This window comes from Leptonychotes weddellii, chromosome 1 (assembly GCF_054177405.1).
Source record: "Leptonychotes weddellii isolate Sample4059 chromosome 1, ASM5417740v2, whole genome shotgun sequence".
Lineage (NCBI taxonomy): Eukaryota > Metazoa > Chordata > Mammalia > Carnivora > Phocidae > Leptonychotes > Leptonychotes weddellii.
The window spans coordinates 169,017,940-169,035,511 of record NC_138369.1 but is presented as its reverse complement, the minus strand read 5'-3'; the positions used below and the strand labels follow the sequence as shown (position 1 = coordinate 169,035,511).

Below are 17,572 nucleotides of genomic sequence, written 5' to 3'. Positions count from 1 at the left end.
GGGGCGCCTGGGTGGCTCAGTTGGTTAAGCGACTGCCTTCGGCTCAGGTCATGATCCTGGAGTCCCTGGATCGAGTCCCACATCGGGCTCCCTGCTCGGCAGGGAGCCTGCTTCTCCCTCTGACCCTCCCCCCCACCATGTGCTCTCTCTCTCTCATTCTCTCTGTCTCAAATAAATAAATAAAATCTTAAAAAAAAAAAAGTTAATGATGTATTTACCATACAACCCAGCAATGCCATTTCAATACATTTACATTTACCTATGACAAATAAAAACTATATCCACACAAAGACTTGTACTTGAATATTCACAGAAGCTTTATTTTTAATTGCCCCAAACTGGAAATAATCCAAATGTCAATCAAATGATGGTATATTCATTTAATATAGAATACAGCTTGACAATAATTAGGAATGAACTATTGGTACCCTCAATGATGTGGATGGTCTCAAAAGCACTATGTTGAGTTTTAAAAGCCAGATATAAATTACTATATACTGTATGATTCCATTTATATGAAATTCCAGAAAATGCAAAACTGTAATACAGAATGTAAATCAATGGTTGAAAGAAGTGAAGATGAGTGGAGGCTGCTGGCTACAAAGGAACACAAGGGAACTTTTGGAGGTGAAGGAAATGTTCTCTATCATGACTATGGTGATGGTTTTATGACTGTATGGATTTTTCAAAACAGCAACCTGTACACATAAAATTTTAGTATTTTATTATACACACACAAAAATAAAGCTGATTTTTTTTAAAAAATCATAAATAATGTTTATACATAAATGATCCCATTTAACCCTTATAGTATCTTTACAGGTTAAATGTTATAAATATCATTACATAACTAGGAAATTAAGGTTATATGGTAGATATGTATCTATATATATACCACTCTATTAAATGGCAGAAACATGACTATTCCTTTTAATATGCTGTTTATATCTACATTGGAATCTAAATCAAATGCTTAAATTAAATTAAATGACAACTACATATCACTGATACAATAAAAAAAAAAAACGAACAACCAACAATCCCATTAAGAGAAACCCTATTTCTGATGGCCCCCACAAATAAGCAGCACTAGATCTATCTTCTTAATTATATCATTTAATATGAACAAAACATATATATGAATTCAAGGAAATTGGTACAATATATAAACAAACTGTTGCAACCTGCCTAATTTCTCCAATTTTACTAAATATAAATCTGTACCAAAGAAATCAATTCTCTCCCTTTTTTTCTTTAATTACATATTCGATGATTTAAAAAAAAAATTCATTTGGCTTTCTCTTCCTAATCAAATCAGAGATGTGATTTAATTACCTTCTGAAGTATGAAACAGAAAGGGAATCCTTCTCCTTTCCTACAAATCCTGCAAAGTATATTAAAAGATCATACAGGAATGACTTTTGCACAAAGAAAATAAGTTTCGTTTAACATGCTTGCTTCTCCCTAGTCTCAACAAACAAGCCAATAAAAAGCATTTTTTTAGTCCTAACACTGGCTCCACAAGTTCTATTTATTAGGATTACCTTTCTTGAAGTTAACCTGTCAACGTAAGATATTCACCTCTTCTTTGAAGAGCAGGCTGTTCGTTCTCTGGAAACCGGAGTTATATTGTTATCTGAAGTGTCAGAGCAAAGAACTTCAAAGGGAGACAGCTGCAGAACATATCTTCACGGCTCCTTGATCTCTGGATTGGAGTGTGTACATATACTTCTAAATTGTCTAAAGGGAAATTTAGAGTTTACTTTTGGAATGTTTAAAGGTAATTTGTTCTGATAAAGGTGAAATGGGGAGACTGTTATTCCAAGAGATAGTATCCATTTAATGTGGCTAAATGCCAGCATGTTAAACTTCCACCCAAACTTATTTTGACAAGTTTTTGTTAAACATACATTATTATATGGAAAGAACATAATAGTACATTTACCAAAGCATACTTTTCATTTGGAGATTAATGCTAAAATGTGTAAGGATGAAATAATAGGATGTCTGGATTTACATCAAAATAATATGGGAGGAAAAAATTAGATGGAAGTATGGATAGGATGGAACTGACCATTGGCAGATAGTTGCTTGGATTAAGGTAATAGCTACATGGTGGTTTAATATGCTATTACCTACTTTTGGTATCTTCAAATTTCCAAATAAAAAATAAAAAATTAATATTACTAATAACAAAAGCTACATTTAAAAACCACTGTTTATGCCCAAATGAAAAAGGAACTATTTCTAAAATTCCTTGGTAACTGGAAACTAGACCACATTTTCCATTTGATGTAATATTTTATATACATGATGATTAGGAACCTGCGCCAATCCACAAAAACCTATAAATTTTAATTTTACATCTACTAATCACTACCGTGTAGCTCAGTTTTGGATTTTAAAATCTTTTGTGGGCTGGCCTGGGCATCTAACATCTCCATATAATGTTATTTTCATGCGGTGATATATTCCCCAGAACTGAGAAAGGAAATCTAGCTATATACAATACATGTCTTCCAAACTCTCACCGATCAGTCTGGCCCCATGGTCATATGATACAATGTATTGTTCAATTCCACCCAATCTTTGAATGAAAGGGAATGCTATTATAAATGACCAGACAATGTGCAAAAACGGAGACTGCCCGAAGCAAACCAGGATATAACAGCCATTTCTATAAGGTGAACGCTTTTATGTTCTTAGGCTGAAAGAGCTCATGTGTCATAGAAACTTAATTGGTTTTCTAGTTACACAACACTGTTACTTTAAAAATAAAAACTGAGAACTATAAAATTCTATATTGATCTTTTAAACCACAAACTGTAAAATATTACAGATTTTTCCTTCTCTTCTTATAAAAATTCCTACAGATTATATTTGGTGGCTAAAATAATTCTATAGGTTCTGGAAATTTTCCAAATTTTAGTCAAATTAAAAATTATTTGTATAATAGACTAATTTCAAGTCTTTTCTACTTTTAAACAATAACCTATCTCACTCAGGACTTGCTGGAGAGCATCTGACGTATGGCAAGGACTAAACTAAGTCAGAAAGTTAAATTAAATTATAAAACTCAATGTCATATTTCCTCTATATTAGTCAAGAAGGGCCAGATTACACTATGGGAGCAAATGAGCCCTGAAATATCAGTGACTTATGGCAGAAAATATTTCCTCTTCACTTAGTACTCAGAATATTTTCTTTCTATTTCATTTCAGTATAGCTCCTTTATAAGCAGAGTCTTGGGAATCCTGGTTATTTCAGCCTTGGGGCTCTGCCACCTCAATACAACTCATGGGCATTTTTCTTTATAATGAATATTGATCTTCATGATTATTATTTTTTTAGTATAAAATATTTTTTTGATGTGGTGTTTCATGATTCAGTTTGCGTATAAGACTCGATGACTTCTGATCACATTCATTAGCCAGAACTATTATAGGATGCCACCCAATTTCTAGAGCTAAGAAATCCCCACTTTCTTTGTACTCCAGAGGAGAAAAATGAAATGGGATTTGGTAAACAGAAGTGTGACCTTCACAGAGCCATAGGAGATTTTCAACCAAATGAGGGGCTCTTCCTATGCTTTCTCTATTCAAAGTAGTGCGGCCGTAATGTTCACTGCCCCCCAACTCAGCAGGATGTTGTCCAAAATACCGTAAGTGAAATAAATGATTTGCAGAGGAAAGGCTTTGCACAAATGTCTTTAAGAGCACACCCTGATAGCAGGATTCATGAAATTATTCTAAACAAAATGCCTCAAATTATAATTAAATCTTTCTTTCGAGTATTCTACTTAGAGGTGGGCAAAAAGCTCATCACCGTTCACTCTAAAACAAAACAAAACAAAAACCTTTACATTTTGAAAAACAGTACTACTCAATCTCTTTGGGGGAAACATTTCAAACAGTCACTTAATATTTGCTCATTATCAACCTGTTCTGAGGGTAAAAGAAAAAAGGTTTTACAATCTATGATTTGCTATATTAACTGCATTCAATTAAAATAATAGAGGACTAATGTGGAGAAAAGAGTATTTAAAGATCTAAAGATATGATTATTTGAGAGAATTTTGGGTAATGACTTGGATGGAAAGATAACTACTTCCCATACATTTAAGTAGTGATGTGAATCATTATTGAATGATAATTAAAAGACTCAATCTACCATTTATGCATAAGAAATTGTGAGCGAACCATCTTTGGAGCTCTAATTTTGGAATTTTCTCTAATATTTATAATGTAATACAGGAAAGCCATTTAAATTCTTTTCTAGCTTTACAATATCCTTATTAATGAAAATCATATTCTCTTTTCCACAATGCATTAAAGAAAGACTGTATCTAGTGGATAAAATTGAACTAATAAGGTAGGAACTTGAATTTAAAGTTAGCTTTTTTCTTTAAATTCTTTTTTCTTTATTCTAAGGACTACATAATTGGCAGTCCATACAACTCTAAATGTCTGCGCCCCACAACTTTTTCCTGAGAAAGTGACTTCAGGCAATACTTTTCCAATTAGCTAATCTTGTGCCACATGACCTTGGCCTGAAGAGCAGAAATTAGTGCTCAAGGCAAAGATGACTATGTATTCAGGTAATAATGTAATTTATCATCCTAATTAGGAAAATTCTAGAGTAAAATGGGGACCTATTATTAATTTCACCTGGAAACAGGCAAAAACTTTGATCTTTTCCCTTGACCTTTTTAGGCATAAACTGCCTCCAAAGGGATCCAACCAGCTTTATGGAAATGTAGTCTGAGACTGCCCATAAAGGATGATCTATGTAACATTATAACAAATCGACTCAACCAGTTCTTCTCTCTTGAAAGTGTAAATAAGTCATGCCAAAAAAGACAAACAGGGGCTAGCTTCCAAGGGCTCAGTGTTGCCAGGAAGTTACCAGAGCTGTTGGCCCTGGAAACCTGCTGAATCCTGAAGAAAGGAGCTGTTTCGTCCCTCCATGAGGCTGCTATATACTCAAACTTGGAAGTACTGAAGCAGTCTCCTGATTTACCTCGCTTCCCTGGTTATCCTTACCATGAACTTCCATCACCTAATATTACCTAAAAGCATCTCTTCCTTGCAACGTTAATATGCAACACAAAGCAGACTGCCATGATCACTGGAATTTCAGTGCTCTGGAAATGGGTAGGTGATAGGGTAAGAAAGATGAGGAACCAGGTCACCATCACCTTTGGGTTAAAGATTAGGCTTCTAATAAAGCTAGAAAATCAAGTGGGTATTACTAATAAATTTAGATGCTTAGATAAATGTATTCATTTGAATATTATCCAATTCTTAAACAATTCCCACAACCAGAGCAAGTAATATTTTACCAGACATCATACTGTTAGGACTAACCAGTAAATCCACAATGGCTTAAAAAGAGGATGGAAAGTGAGAATAAATTAAGAGGCTGGTAAAGTATTTTAAAGTATGGAATATGAGAAAACAGAATTCTTCTGAAAGTTTTGTAAGTAATCCAAATGTGCTTAAGTATTGAACCCAAGATTGTCGACTGAAACTTTTAGAACAAAGATTTGACCTACTGCCATCTAGTGGAGATTTAATTTCTATTTATTGATGAGCTGCTGAGAAAATCTAAAGCAAAAACAAAAACAAAAAATAAGTCTAATTTCAAATCCTACAGAACCTAAGTGATTATCTACTTGTGGCTTCAGTCTCATGGAGCTCTGAGACTGTCATCAAGACAAGGGCACCACCTGAAGTGCAGGAGGGGGCAGAAAGCTAAGGCTCTGAGGTCCCACCCCTAATCCAACCAGGGCAGTTACAGTATTACATATTCTAAATGTTGAGCTACTGATTCAATTTCATTTGAAGAAAGGATTTCACTTTGAAAAAGAAAAAAATAATGTCAGATAACACCTTATCTGACCCCATGTCCATCATTCTATAAACTGATATACCAATAAACATTGGTTTTCTTTTTTTTTTAAAGATTTTATTTATTTATTTGAGAGAGAGAATGAGAAAGAGAGAGCACATGAGAGGGAGGAGGGTCAGAGGGAGAAGCAGACTCCCTGCCGAGCAGGGAGCCCGATGCGGGACTCGATCCAGGGACTCCAGGATCATGACCTGAGCCGAAGGCAGTCGCTTAACCAACTGAGCCACCCAGGCGCCCTCTTTTTTTTTTTTTTTAATTTATTTTATTTATTTGTCAGAGAGAGAGAGAGAACAAGCAGGGGGAGTGGCAGACAGGAGAAGCAGGCTCCCCACTGAGCAGGGAGCCCAATGCAGGGCTCGATCCCAGGATCCTGGGATCATGACCTGGGCCGAAGGCAGATGCTTAAGCGACTGAGCCACACAGGCATCCCAAACATTGGTTTTCTAATGTCACACAAACGGCTAGTGGCATCTTTTGATTCCTGTTCTCATTCAAATAATCTTGGATAACTTCAAGTCTAGTAGACTTCAAGTCAGGTGGTCTTGTTCAATAGCACCAAGAGCTTATTTCATTTAAAAAGAGATTATTTCCTTGATCCTTATTTAAAATAATTTGACTTTACTATCTTCCTTGTATTATTAGAAGCATGCATCGGTATAGAATCCCAAAGTAAATCAATGGAAATGAGATCATAGCTGTAAGCTGTAATTATATCATGTCAAATACAGATTTAGAAATAGTCTTGAACTCCCTCAAAATAATAATGAAAATGTAACTTCCGAGGGATATTTTCTCTCCTCTCCTTTAGAGTCACTTAATTTTAATGGTGAAAGAGACATCACAAATCATTTAATAAAAGTATCATTTTTTAAGTTATTTTATGTTTTATAAAGCATAAAACTGCGGTGCCTGGGTGGCTCAGTTGGTCAAGCACCTGACTCCTAATTTCAGTTCAGGTCATGATCTCGGGGTTGTGAGATCAAGCCCCACGATGGGCTCCACACTCAGTGCACAGTCTGCTTGGGATTCTTTCTCCCTCTCCCTCTCCCTCTGCTCCTCCTCCCACTTGCACACATGTATGCTCCCTCTTTCTCTCTAAATAAATAAATAAATTCTTTAAAAAAAAAAAAAGGCCTAAAACTATCAACTCTCTGACCTGCAGAGAAGTCACACTACTAGTCCCAAGTAAGTTTGAGTGTATCTCCAGCTTTCCTGTCCTCTCATTCAGCAATAGGATGGATGAGTGAGAGAGAAAGAACAAACAGGTTTATGGCAGGTGGTGGTTGTTGTTTTGTCTGTTAATGATGGGGGAACGTTGGGGATTTTTGAGTTCTGGGAGGAAAGAGTTGGTTGAAGGGAGATGATACAGGAGAAAAAAGGATCATCAGTGAAGTAAGTTCCTTGAGGATTTAAGAGAAAATATAATCCAAAATGCATGTGGAAAAGATGCTACTCTCCAGGAATGAGATGGGGTATCCAAATCTAGAATAGCATTGTCACTTTGATATATCTCACTTGAATTTGACACAGACAAATGTTTTTATCAAATGACATTGAAGTTTTCTATTATAAATGTATCCTATTTCATCTCATTATAATTTGTAAATTTGTAATTCAAAAATCTAGGGTTTTTTCCTTATATCTATCTTATAAGCTACTCCCTCCTTCATCTTTAATACAAATGTACATCCCTCATATGATACCACATAATATTATGTGCCTCTTAGTGTTTAAAAGTAAGATATACAATTGCTAATAAGGTGAAACTTCAATATTATTCAAAAGATGTGTATATTTTTAAATAGAGTTTATGTAACCATGGTAACATATAGAGTAAGTTAACTAGACATTTTAATTTTCTTCCATATCCTTCTTGAATTTTTCAAATTTATAATAGATAAAGTATCACTTGTGTAGTCAGAATTCTTTCTAAAAAGCAACATTTAAAAAAAATCTTGGTTCTTTTTCTGAGTCTGCTACAAAATATTCTGTGAACTTAGGCAAGTCAAATACCATTTCTTTTCCATACTTCCTGTGCCCATTTGAAAAATAAGGGAATGAAACTAGATCATTTTATTCTATTTCAAATGTTAAATCGTTCTTATTTTATGATACGATTATTCTCATTTTGAATAAGGATGTCTATTTGGTATATAAATTGCTGATTATTTCTTTTATGCCCATAAGTCAATAAAATTTTAAAATATTAATGGGCTTTATAAAGAACTAAATAACAAGAGAAGGTGCTTTTCCAAAGAGAGAAATCATTTGAGAAGCTCCGGGGTACATTTTAAAAGATGAATTATATATGTTGGTAGAAAATGACAAAAACCCATCCCTCCCAGTAAGGAAAAATAAAAGTTTTCAAAGACAAATGAAGTAATAAGTTTTCCACATGCCCTTACATATTGACTAGAACACGGAAGATATCAAGACTAGCAGGAATTTGATTTTCTGTGTTTCTTCTTTATTAAATTGTCACATAAAAGTCATGGGCAAGTGGCACCATCAACTCCAGGAGGGCCTAAGACGTCAGGTAAGCTATTGAGTGACAGGAAATTTATGGTCTGAAATTACCTCCATCATGGAACCCTCTTACTAAGAATGGGCCGGGTTTTAAATAATGCTTTCCATTTCTCAAAGCAATTTGTATAAGAGAGCAAAACCTCATCAATGTAACTTAATAAATAAATATTATTACCATATAAAGGAATACTAGAACAAAACTTCATGAAAGCATAGTATTTTGTCTATTTGCTTTACTGCTATGTCCTTCGCTGCTTATAGCAGATTGGCACAGAAATAGTGCTTAAACAATATTTGTCAAAAGAATTAACATTCTGGACTCCTTCCTGATTTTAATAGAGACCAGCATACTAATGAAATCTGATGTTTAAATGAGAGAGTTTAATTCAGCAATTACTCACTGAGTGTCTAACACATGTTAACAAAATTACCTATCACTATTGCAACCATACTTTCAAAACCAAAACTCGATTTGCATGGTCTGCCAAGTACAAATAACCTTATGAAGACAACAAATTAGAACATCTGTTGTTGAAAATAAATTCAGGAGTTAACTTTATATTAGAGTAGCCACATAATTTCTAACCTAAAATGGGTCACTATGGAAAATGAAAGGGGGCATCCTCAATATTTACCCTGGGCTATCATGCCTTAACTAGAAGTGTCCCTGGGGAAACAGTGTGTATGGTTTCTTTAATAAACTCCAAGTAAAGTCTGTACCTCGTGAAAACGTATGTTTCTACAGTGCTAAAAACTAAGTCAGTCAATTCTAGAAAATCAATCATGAAATAACAAAGGTAAAAAATTAAACTTAATGAAATTTGAAAGAATCTGAGATCATCAGGGCTAGGACAGTAAAGATAAAGTTTAACTCCATTGCAAAATGAACTTTTAAGAACTGAAAAACTAAGTAGATCCTAGTACACAATGACACTGACATCCAAGACTATTTTTGGTGATGTTTAATAGAATGTTAGCTAATTGCTGTTTAAAAGGACAAGAGGGCCCAGGAGTTATTAAAGACAGCATTGCGGGGCGCCTGGGTGGCTCAGTTGTTAAGCATCTGCCTTCGGCTCAGGTCATGATTCCAGGGTCCTGGGATCGAGCCCCGCATTGGGCTCCCGGCTTGGCGGGGAGCCTGCTTCTCCCTCTGACCCTCTTCCCTCTCATGCTATCTCTCATTCTCTCTCTCTCAAATAAATAAAATCTTAAAAAAAAAAAAAGACAGCATTGCTATAAGATACCCAAAACAGAATGTGTAATTTCTTTGTTTTTTTATACACACAGTTTAAGCAATAACTACACCTACAAGGTATCATGACAAAGGTCATCTAATTGCCAAACCCACTATTGACACCACGAAAACAAACATAAAAAGAGCCTGAAGGAAGTAGTAACAAACCTTAATAGATAAGATGGAATTATAAAACATCACAAAATTGGCACACAGGAGTTCAAATATGATACTGAGTATAGATTACCATCTCTTCACCTTAACGATACTCCTGACAATTTGTCGCATCTAAAAATCTATATCCCTTTGAACATCCCTCCAACTCAATCATTGGAAACCCTTTCTGATTCTCGTCTCTATTCAAATATGTTAATGTCCCCTAAGAGAGAGAAAAACAGAGAGACACAGTGACAGAAAGACACACACACACACACACACACACAGAAAAAGAGAGAGTTTCTTGTACTTCTTTTTAAAATGCACCAATCTTCAGTCTCAGTCATCATTCCCAGATTAAGATAAGAAAACAATCTGATTTAATTAAGTTGCATTAACAATCCCCTCAATTCAGTCAAATTAATGGGAGCTTTTATTTGAAATGTAAACAAAAGCAATCTTATTCTCTAATCTAGAACACATAATACTAGAGGTTGTCTCCGCAGAGCTGGCATTTTATTGAAATCATACTGCTCTTATTGACATTTTAAGCACACACTTGAATGGGCTTTTCAGAGTCTACAGAACAGAGAGAAAACACTACTCCACAGGTCTTACTTCACCTGCACAACCTACTCTTCTTGGTAGTCATTATAATTATCCCTATTTTATAATAAGAAAAGTGAGGCTTAGAGAATTTACACAGGGTTCTAAATAGATTAGAATCAATTTTTTTCTTCCTGAGCATAATAGGGATTGCTATAGGAAAATCCATGTGTGTCAATTATCTGATTGATGAGCATTAGACATTTGGACTGTGAGTTAAGCTTATGGACAGAATGCCACTGATTAGGAAGCTATCCATTGGTCATTCTATGGTATCAGGATCTTAAATATTAGCTCTACCACAGAGCTCTGAAAAAAATAAAAATAAGTGGTTTCATGCATATTTACATATGTCTTAGGACTTCTTTTTCCTGACACATCCAACTAGTAAGGGAGGGAAAAGTGGAATCAAGGAACAAAATATTATTAATTGCCTGTAATTATAAAATCATACCAGTGTAATTAAAAGATGATACAGTTTTTTAAAAACTTTTAAAATGAAACCAATATTTGATGAGATAAACCTGATAATTATATTAAAACCATAGTTTGATAACTTGGTCAAATAAAAGAAAAACTGACAGAATAGGTAGAGTCAATAAACAAAGTATTTATATAAGCATGAACATATCCGTATAGCACTGAATGATACCATCTTAATATTTAAACATACACACACACACTCACTCACACTCCCCAACTACATTTTACACTCTGAAGAAGAGAGACCATGAATTTGCCCCTCCTTAAACTATCATCTTTTGCAAAACTGCACAGAATCCTCAACTCTTGTAAGGTAGGTACTATTACACAGATGATAAAATTGAGACTCAGAGAAATTACTGAACTTGCCCAAGGTTATGTATGTAGTAAGTAATGGAGCCTAGTTTCAGGATCAGGCATATGGCCAGAGATTCCTGCGCTCCTAACCACTTCTGTATGGCCCCACAGAGTTAAGTGATCATTAAATAATAACTGGCATAGTTTCCCTTATTATTAGCTCTGGTTCTCATTGTGTAAAAATAAACATTCTGAAAATAAGTACACCTTAAATATGTTACTAATGAGGCATTATCTTGGTAGCTTCAGAAAGCAATGAGAAAATCCGCTACATTGACCTTCATTCTTGCCCACAAATGGAAAAATTGTTAGTAACATGAAGTAAAGGAATCCTAGGAGGAAAAAAAATTATCAACTGTTTAACACAGAAGAGGATAATGGAGGGCACAGGTGAAATCACAGCATGACCCTGAAAACAGCTAATGAGCCTGTAGACCATATCAATGGGCCTTGTGTCTTCAGAGCACAGAGATGGCATTGCTTCAGCCTGCATTCGCTAGACCTTCTAATGAGAGCATTCTCTTGAGTTCTAAGTGTCAAGATCATAGAAGAACCACAGATAAAGTGAAGTAAACTCAAATGAGAATCACAGGGCTCAAACCTATTGCTTTTCTAGGATTTTTGAGGAGATGAGTCCATAAATTACGTGACAAGACTAAACACTTTAATTATATACTAATACATATTGGTATGTAGCATTTCCATAATAAACATCAAAAATAATGCTGAACTGAAGTTCAAGAGGCTAGGTCTATTGCCTGAAGTTTCTAACATGTGGTAAGTGCATGACACGTTTGAGAAAGAAATAGTCAGAAAATTGAGGAAGAGACTGGACAAGGATTCATCCAGAAAGGGACAAAACTAACCACACTTCTGTTTTCTGTCTTCTCCTTTGCCTTCACTAAATTAAACCAATTCTGTTAAATTCCACAACTTGTTGACTCTATCCCTTAGGCCTGACCACTAGGTAAAAACTAGAAAATCTAACATTAGGCATGGGATTTTTAGTAAATAGTGGCTGCAAGTTTCTTCTCTTTTAGCATCCCGTGGGTTGCAGTGGGTTGGACACAAAATGTGTAACCAGGACTGAGGAAGCAGAGATGCCTCAAATACCTGGATAGTCAGGATCTAGTGACACTAAGTGACATTCTGCAATTGCCAAATCAATAGGCATTAATTTCCTCATAAAATAGGTGACATATTTAATAAGAAATATATCTAGAGGAAAGAGGAAACGGAAACATTTAGCCTAATAATCATTTTTAGTAATTCGGACTTATGAGGCCATTTTAATAAAACCATGACCTTCCATTTATATGGTACTTAACCATTCTGAAATTGCTTTTGTAGGCATTACCTTAAGTGATCTGGATTGTTGCATAAATACAAAAACATAGGGAAAATATTAATCTAGGTCAATAGCTTTGAAACAAATTTATAAAATACTATGTGCATATCTAACAAAATGAACCAGAGAAACTCTTTATGGATGTAGAATAAGAAAAAACGTTTTGTTCCGATAGCCAAACAGCAAGATCACATGTAGTGATTATTCAACGTGGGTGCAATGCTTAAGAATATGGGTTCTCGAGTAAGAATCTTTGCTTTGAATCCCAGTTTTGCTGCGGTTTAGTCATGTGACTTTGACAAGTTGCTTAACTTTTCTGAAACTCTGTTTTCTCATCTGTAAAATAAAGATAATACCAAAAGACGGACCTGAGAATTAAATGAGATAATGCCTGCACAGTCCACAGTGTAGCATACGGCGTGTAACTCATCCCCATAATCCATATCATGTTGTTCCTCCTTGTGCCAGCAACCAGACCAGTGCCGCTGTTCAGTGACAGTAAGACACGTGATCATCAATGTCATGAAAATACTCATTGAGCTCCTAAATATACTTGACAATTGCTCTTGACGTTGAGCATGTTTGGAGGTTTGGGTAGGAAGAATTGCTTGAATATGAAAACTGTGCAGGTCAGTTTCATCTGTTTCTTTGCCATCCTACAAATAAGTGATTCTCAATCACAGACCTACAAGCATAGGTCCCAATACTTACTCCTGCTTTTCTAATTCAAGAGTTCATTTTGGAACAAGAATCATATGATCATCCTATAAAAACTCTCAACATAAAGGGGATTGTCCCATTAGTTTTGTCTTACTTATCACTACTTTTTTTTAAAAAAAAGATTTTATTTATTTATCTGAGACAGAGAGAATGGGAGAGACAGAGAGCACATGAGAGGGGGGAGGGTCAGAGGGAGAAGCAGACTCCCCGCCGAGCAGGGAGCCCGATGCGGGACTCGATCCAGGGACTCCAGGATCATGACCTGAGTCGAAGGCAGTCGCTTAACCGACTGAGCCACCCAGGCGCCCTGTCTTACTTATCACTACTTTAATAAGTTTAGAAAAGACAACAATATTCAGATGCAAATGGCTTTCAGTTACCATGTCTCAAACCATGATGCAAAGTAACATTTTTCTTTAACTAAGATGATCCATGTTTACTCAATCACTCTCTGAGCTCTTAAATATGTCTGTGCATATTCTGTCTGAACAGAAGAAGCTGAACAGACTCCTACTATTTTTCCTGTCTTTGAGAAACATTTGTTCCTTAAGAGGGCACAATTCATCTCATATGAGATTCAGAATTCTATTTTTAAATACTGGGATGAAAAGAAGTACCGTCATTGAGATACCTGAAGATTTTAGCAGGAGAAAAGGAAAAAAAAAAAAAAAGAAAAGGTCAGTAATAATAGCTAAATTCATCAGTTAAAAAAAAAAAAAACAAGGTATAAACTGGTCCTTCCCAAATCTTATTTAACCAGTCCTATAGTTTAAGATACAATATTCATGTTAATTGAATTCAAAGCCACTGCAAAGTGAACCCAGATATGAGGTTTCCATTTTTCTCCATCAAAACCAAAATTATTTTAAAGAATACTAACATAAATGGTGATTTATTAGTAGTTGATTACATTCTTGTAGGGTAGTAGAAAAAATACACCTCAATAAGTTTCAGTCTCCTTGTTTTCAACCATAAAATACTATACACTCACAGTGAATTACAGTGAATGTAATTTATGTTAGCACCATAAAATTGTATAATCTTATCTAGCTGATTTTAAAAGTACTGGTTATTTAGTGGAGTGGAAAGAATATTGAACCAGTCATTCTGAATTCTGGATACCAGTCTCAGCTGTTCCGAGGAATTTGATAGAACATAGCCTTGGGCAAGATACTTTTCCTCTCTAAGACTTGTATAAAACATGGACTTCAGACCAGCCAATGTCCAGTGCTAAAATTTCTGTTTTCCCATATATAAAAAGTAAAGATGTATATATTTTCTGGTTACTTCATTCCCATCTCATAACATGTATTGGGCAAAGAGTTTGAAATAGGATCTTAAAATTCTAAGCACAACTTGCAAACATCTTAATGAGAATATCATTGTTTGCAAAGAAATTAATCTCTACTTAGCAGTAGTACAGTAGCCAAAAGTATAAACAAAAATGAGCAGCATAAAACCAAAACCATATTTTGGCATTATCAGATTATACCAGGTGCATCTAGAAATACACTCTTAAAAGACTGTTGTGCTAATTTATGGATTAAAAATACATATCTTAATTATAACACTAAGAATAAGACTCAGGATTCCATATTCCCTGACTTATTATGCTTTATAGAGCATTTCAACGCCCAACATTAATTGCTTACCTCCTCCAAGTAATTAATTCTTCCATATCATTAACAGTAGAGCTTGATACTATAATTTGCTTATCACAGCTGCTTTGGCAATTTATTTACATCCATTTCACTTACGTTTTAGTTTGAAAACACCAAACCAAGTTGGCTTAATCCTATATCTGATAAATTGGGAATTTACAATTCCCTATCATTGGTTATTTAAGAAAAATAATGCAGCAACCATTTATTCTGAGCTTTATAATGTAGGACCCGTGCAATGAAAGGCATAACACTGATAAGGCAAAACTGACATCAGCCATTACCTGGTCGTAACAGTTGACAACAGCAACAGTAACCCTTGGAATTTGTAAACACTCCCGTCACAATTTACAATGAACCTTTAACTCATTAATTAGATCACTGATTTAAAACTTAAGAGCATAATTCATTATTCTTAGAGCAGAGGGTAGGGGACGAATTCAACGTGGTCTCTGTCCCCAAGGGGCTTTCAGTCTAGTGGAAAAGATATGCGCACGTGTGGCCCCACAGCAGTGTGGACTGCCACACAGACAATAATGGAGATACAAAAAGAATGATGGAGAAGTGGGAGATTCTGGCCATGATGATCTGAAAAGATTTCACAAAAGCAGGAATACTGAATCTGGTCCGTGAAGCAAAGAAGGATTTCAGATGTTTAAAAAAGAAAGGGGGAGTATTCCACAATCTTTCTGTGCTGGCAGTATATTTAATTTTTGCAGATAAGGAAAAGCGGAGAAATTACATGATCTGATCCAAGTCAGAACAAGAGAGAATCAAAGCCATTCCCTGAGCCTTTAACTCCCGGGTCAAATGGTTCCTGCTAGATCTCATCGCTTCCTTCCCAAGGTGAGACAAGGTTTCTCTGTTCTCACAGCCACCAACGCCCTCCATCGATCCCTCGGTGTTGCCACACCCTTTGCAGGACCTTGGGAGGATGTGCAGAGAAACACACAGAGGCAGCCATGTCTTCCTAGAACACGTTACCTTTCAGCTTTGTGTCTAAAACTCAAACAAACACATCGAGGTCTATTTTGGGCCCCCTTTACCCACCCTTCTCCATCATTTCAAAGGAAAGGGAGCTTGCGCTTTTCCCCATGGCATGCTCAAGAAGACTGCAGTCCGTTCCTCTAAACCTTCCATTTTTCTACTTCAGTTTTGTCAAGGGTTCCCAGTTCCAAGAAATCGTAATTCAGAACGTGGGGGAGGTTGCAGATTTTTGGCTCGGGAGGTCGTGCAGATGTTATTCCTTAAGGAAGATGATCATGATTGCCTATGTGAGTAATGGCTGTGAGTCGGCTAGGAGCCAAAAGTTCTCTTATAGCAGAATGTATAAACCATTCTCCTACTGAAAGAAGGCCCCCAGTAGGATAATATATTATTACACATGATTCAAATTACAGGATCTGCAGCAGGGGAGCTCATGACTGATTCAGGACAGGCGCTCCCTGAATACTGATGATGGGATGATGGAATGCCTCATGAATTAAAAGGGCTGTGGTTTAGCGCCTAAATCCTTCATATGCTTGAAAAAGTGTCTATGCCTATCATTGTACCCTTTAAGCTTCTTAAACGAATCATGCACTGTTATGAAACCCTTGTCGATGTTTTAAAAATTCCATGTCTTTGAATAATCATATTCAAAATACTCTTTTTTAAAAAAACAATGAAACTTTACCTTCTCTGCCAGAAAACCATATCCCTTTAATACCAATATGCAATAAAGATACGGCTTAAGACAAATCGCATTTAAGTGTGACCCAATTTCCGCTCTTTGGGATTCTCCAAAGCAACCTGAAAATCTTCACATGCCACACATTTCCAGCCTCTTTAAGTTATCTATATGACAAATAAGTTTATCTCTGACAAACCAAATACAAATGTACGATACGAGACAAAAATTGTGTTTCCAGAGGTTTTCTGCTGACAAATGAACTCATTCGTGAATATCACCTCATTTGGTCTATTTTAGTTATATAACAAACTAATAAATTAGCTAAAGGTATTACACTGGGAATGGAGATCAGGCATTTTTACAGAAACACTAAGGCAGATGTTAAATATTACGCATTCTAAAACACAAATGCTGCGACATATTCTAAAATAATATGTAAGCTGGTCCCTTAACTTCTTTTCAAGCTGGTTCTTGTATTCAGTTTTTCTAGTAAATGGATGCAAATCAGGTGCATTGTGCTGGGACGGGAAGAGAGAGATTTGTCCAGAAATGACCTCAGTTCTATTCATTAATAAAATGACATGTTGGCTGAGCGCAGTGAAGAATGAAATATAACAAGAGTGAACTTTCCTCCATGTGACAGAAGCACATAAGTGCTTTTGGGATAAAACACTGTATGTAAAATGGCCACTGCAGCATAAAATCTGAAAACATGAAAGGAAGCCCTAAGATGCAGATTGCTTGGAAAAAATTGCAAGTTCCACGGCAATGCACTCCCTTATTCTCTATTACCTTGTACAATTCTGAATCCCAACTTGCAAAAAGCATGCTATTCATAAGGGGAGGAAGTGCAGTCAGATAAAATAAACAAAGGTTTAATTTTTTCTAAGACTTTTTTT

At 35.6% G+C, this 17,572-nt stretch overlaps 1 protein-coding gene across 2 annotated transcripts in view; it reads right to left on the bottom strand.

The window, feature by feature from the left end:
* The window catches only part of LOC115944092 (uncharacterized), a 501,430-nt gene that overhangs the window by 428,846 nt on the left and 55,012 nt on the right, over positions 1–17,572 (bottom strand). The gene's annotated exons all lie outside the window — the stretch shown is intronic.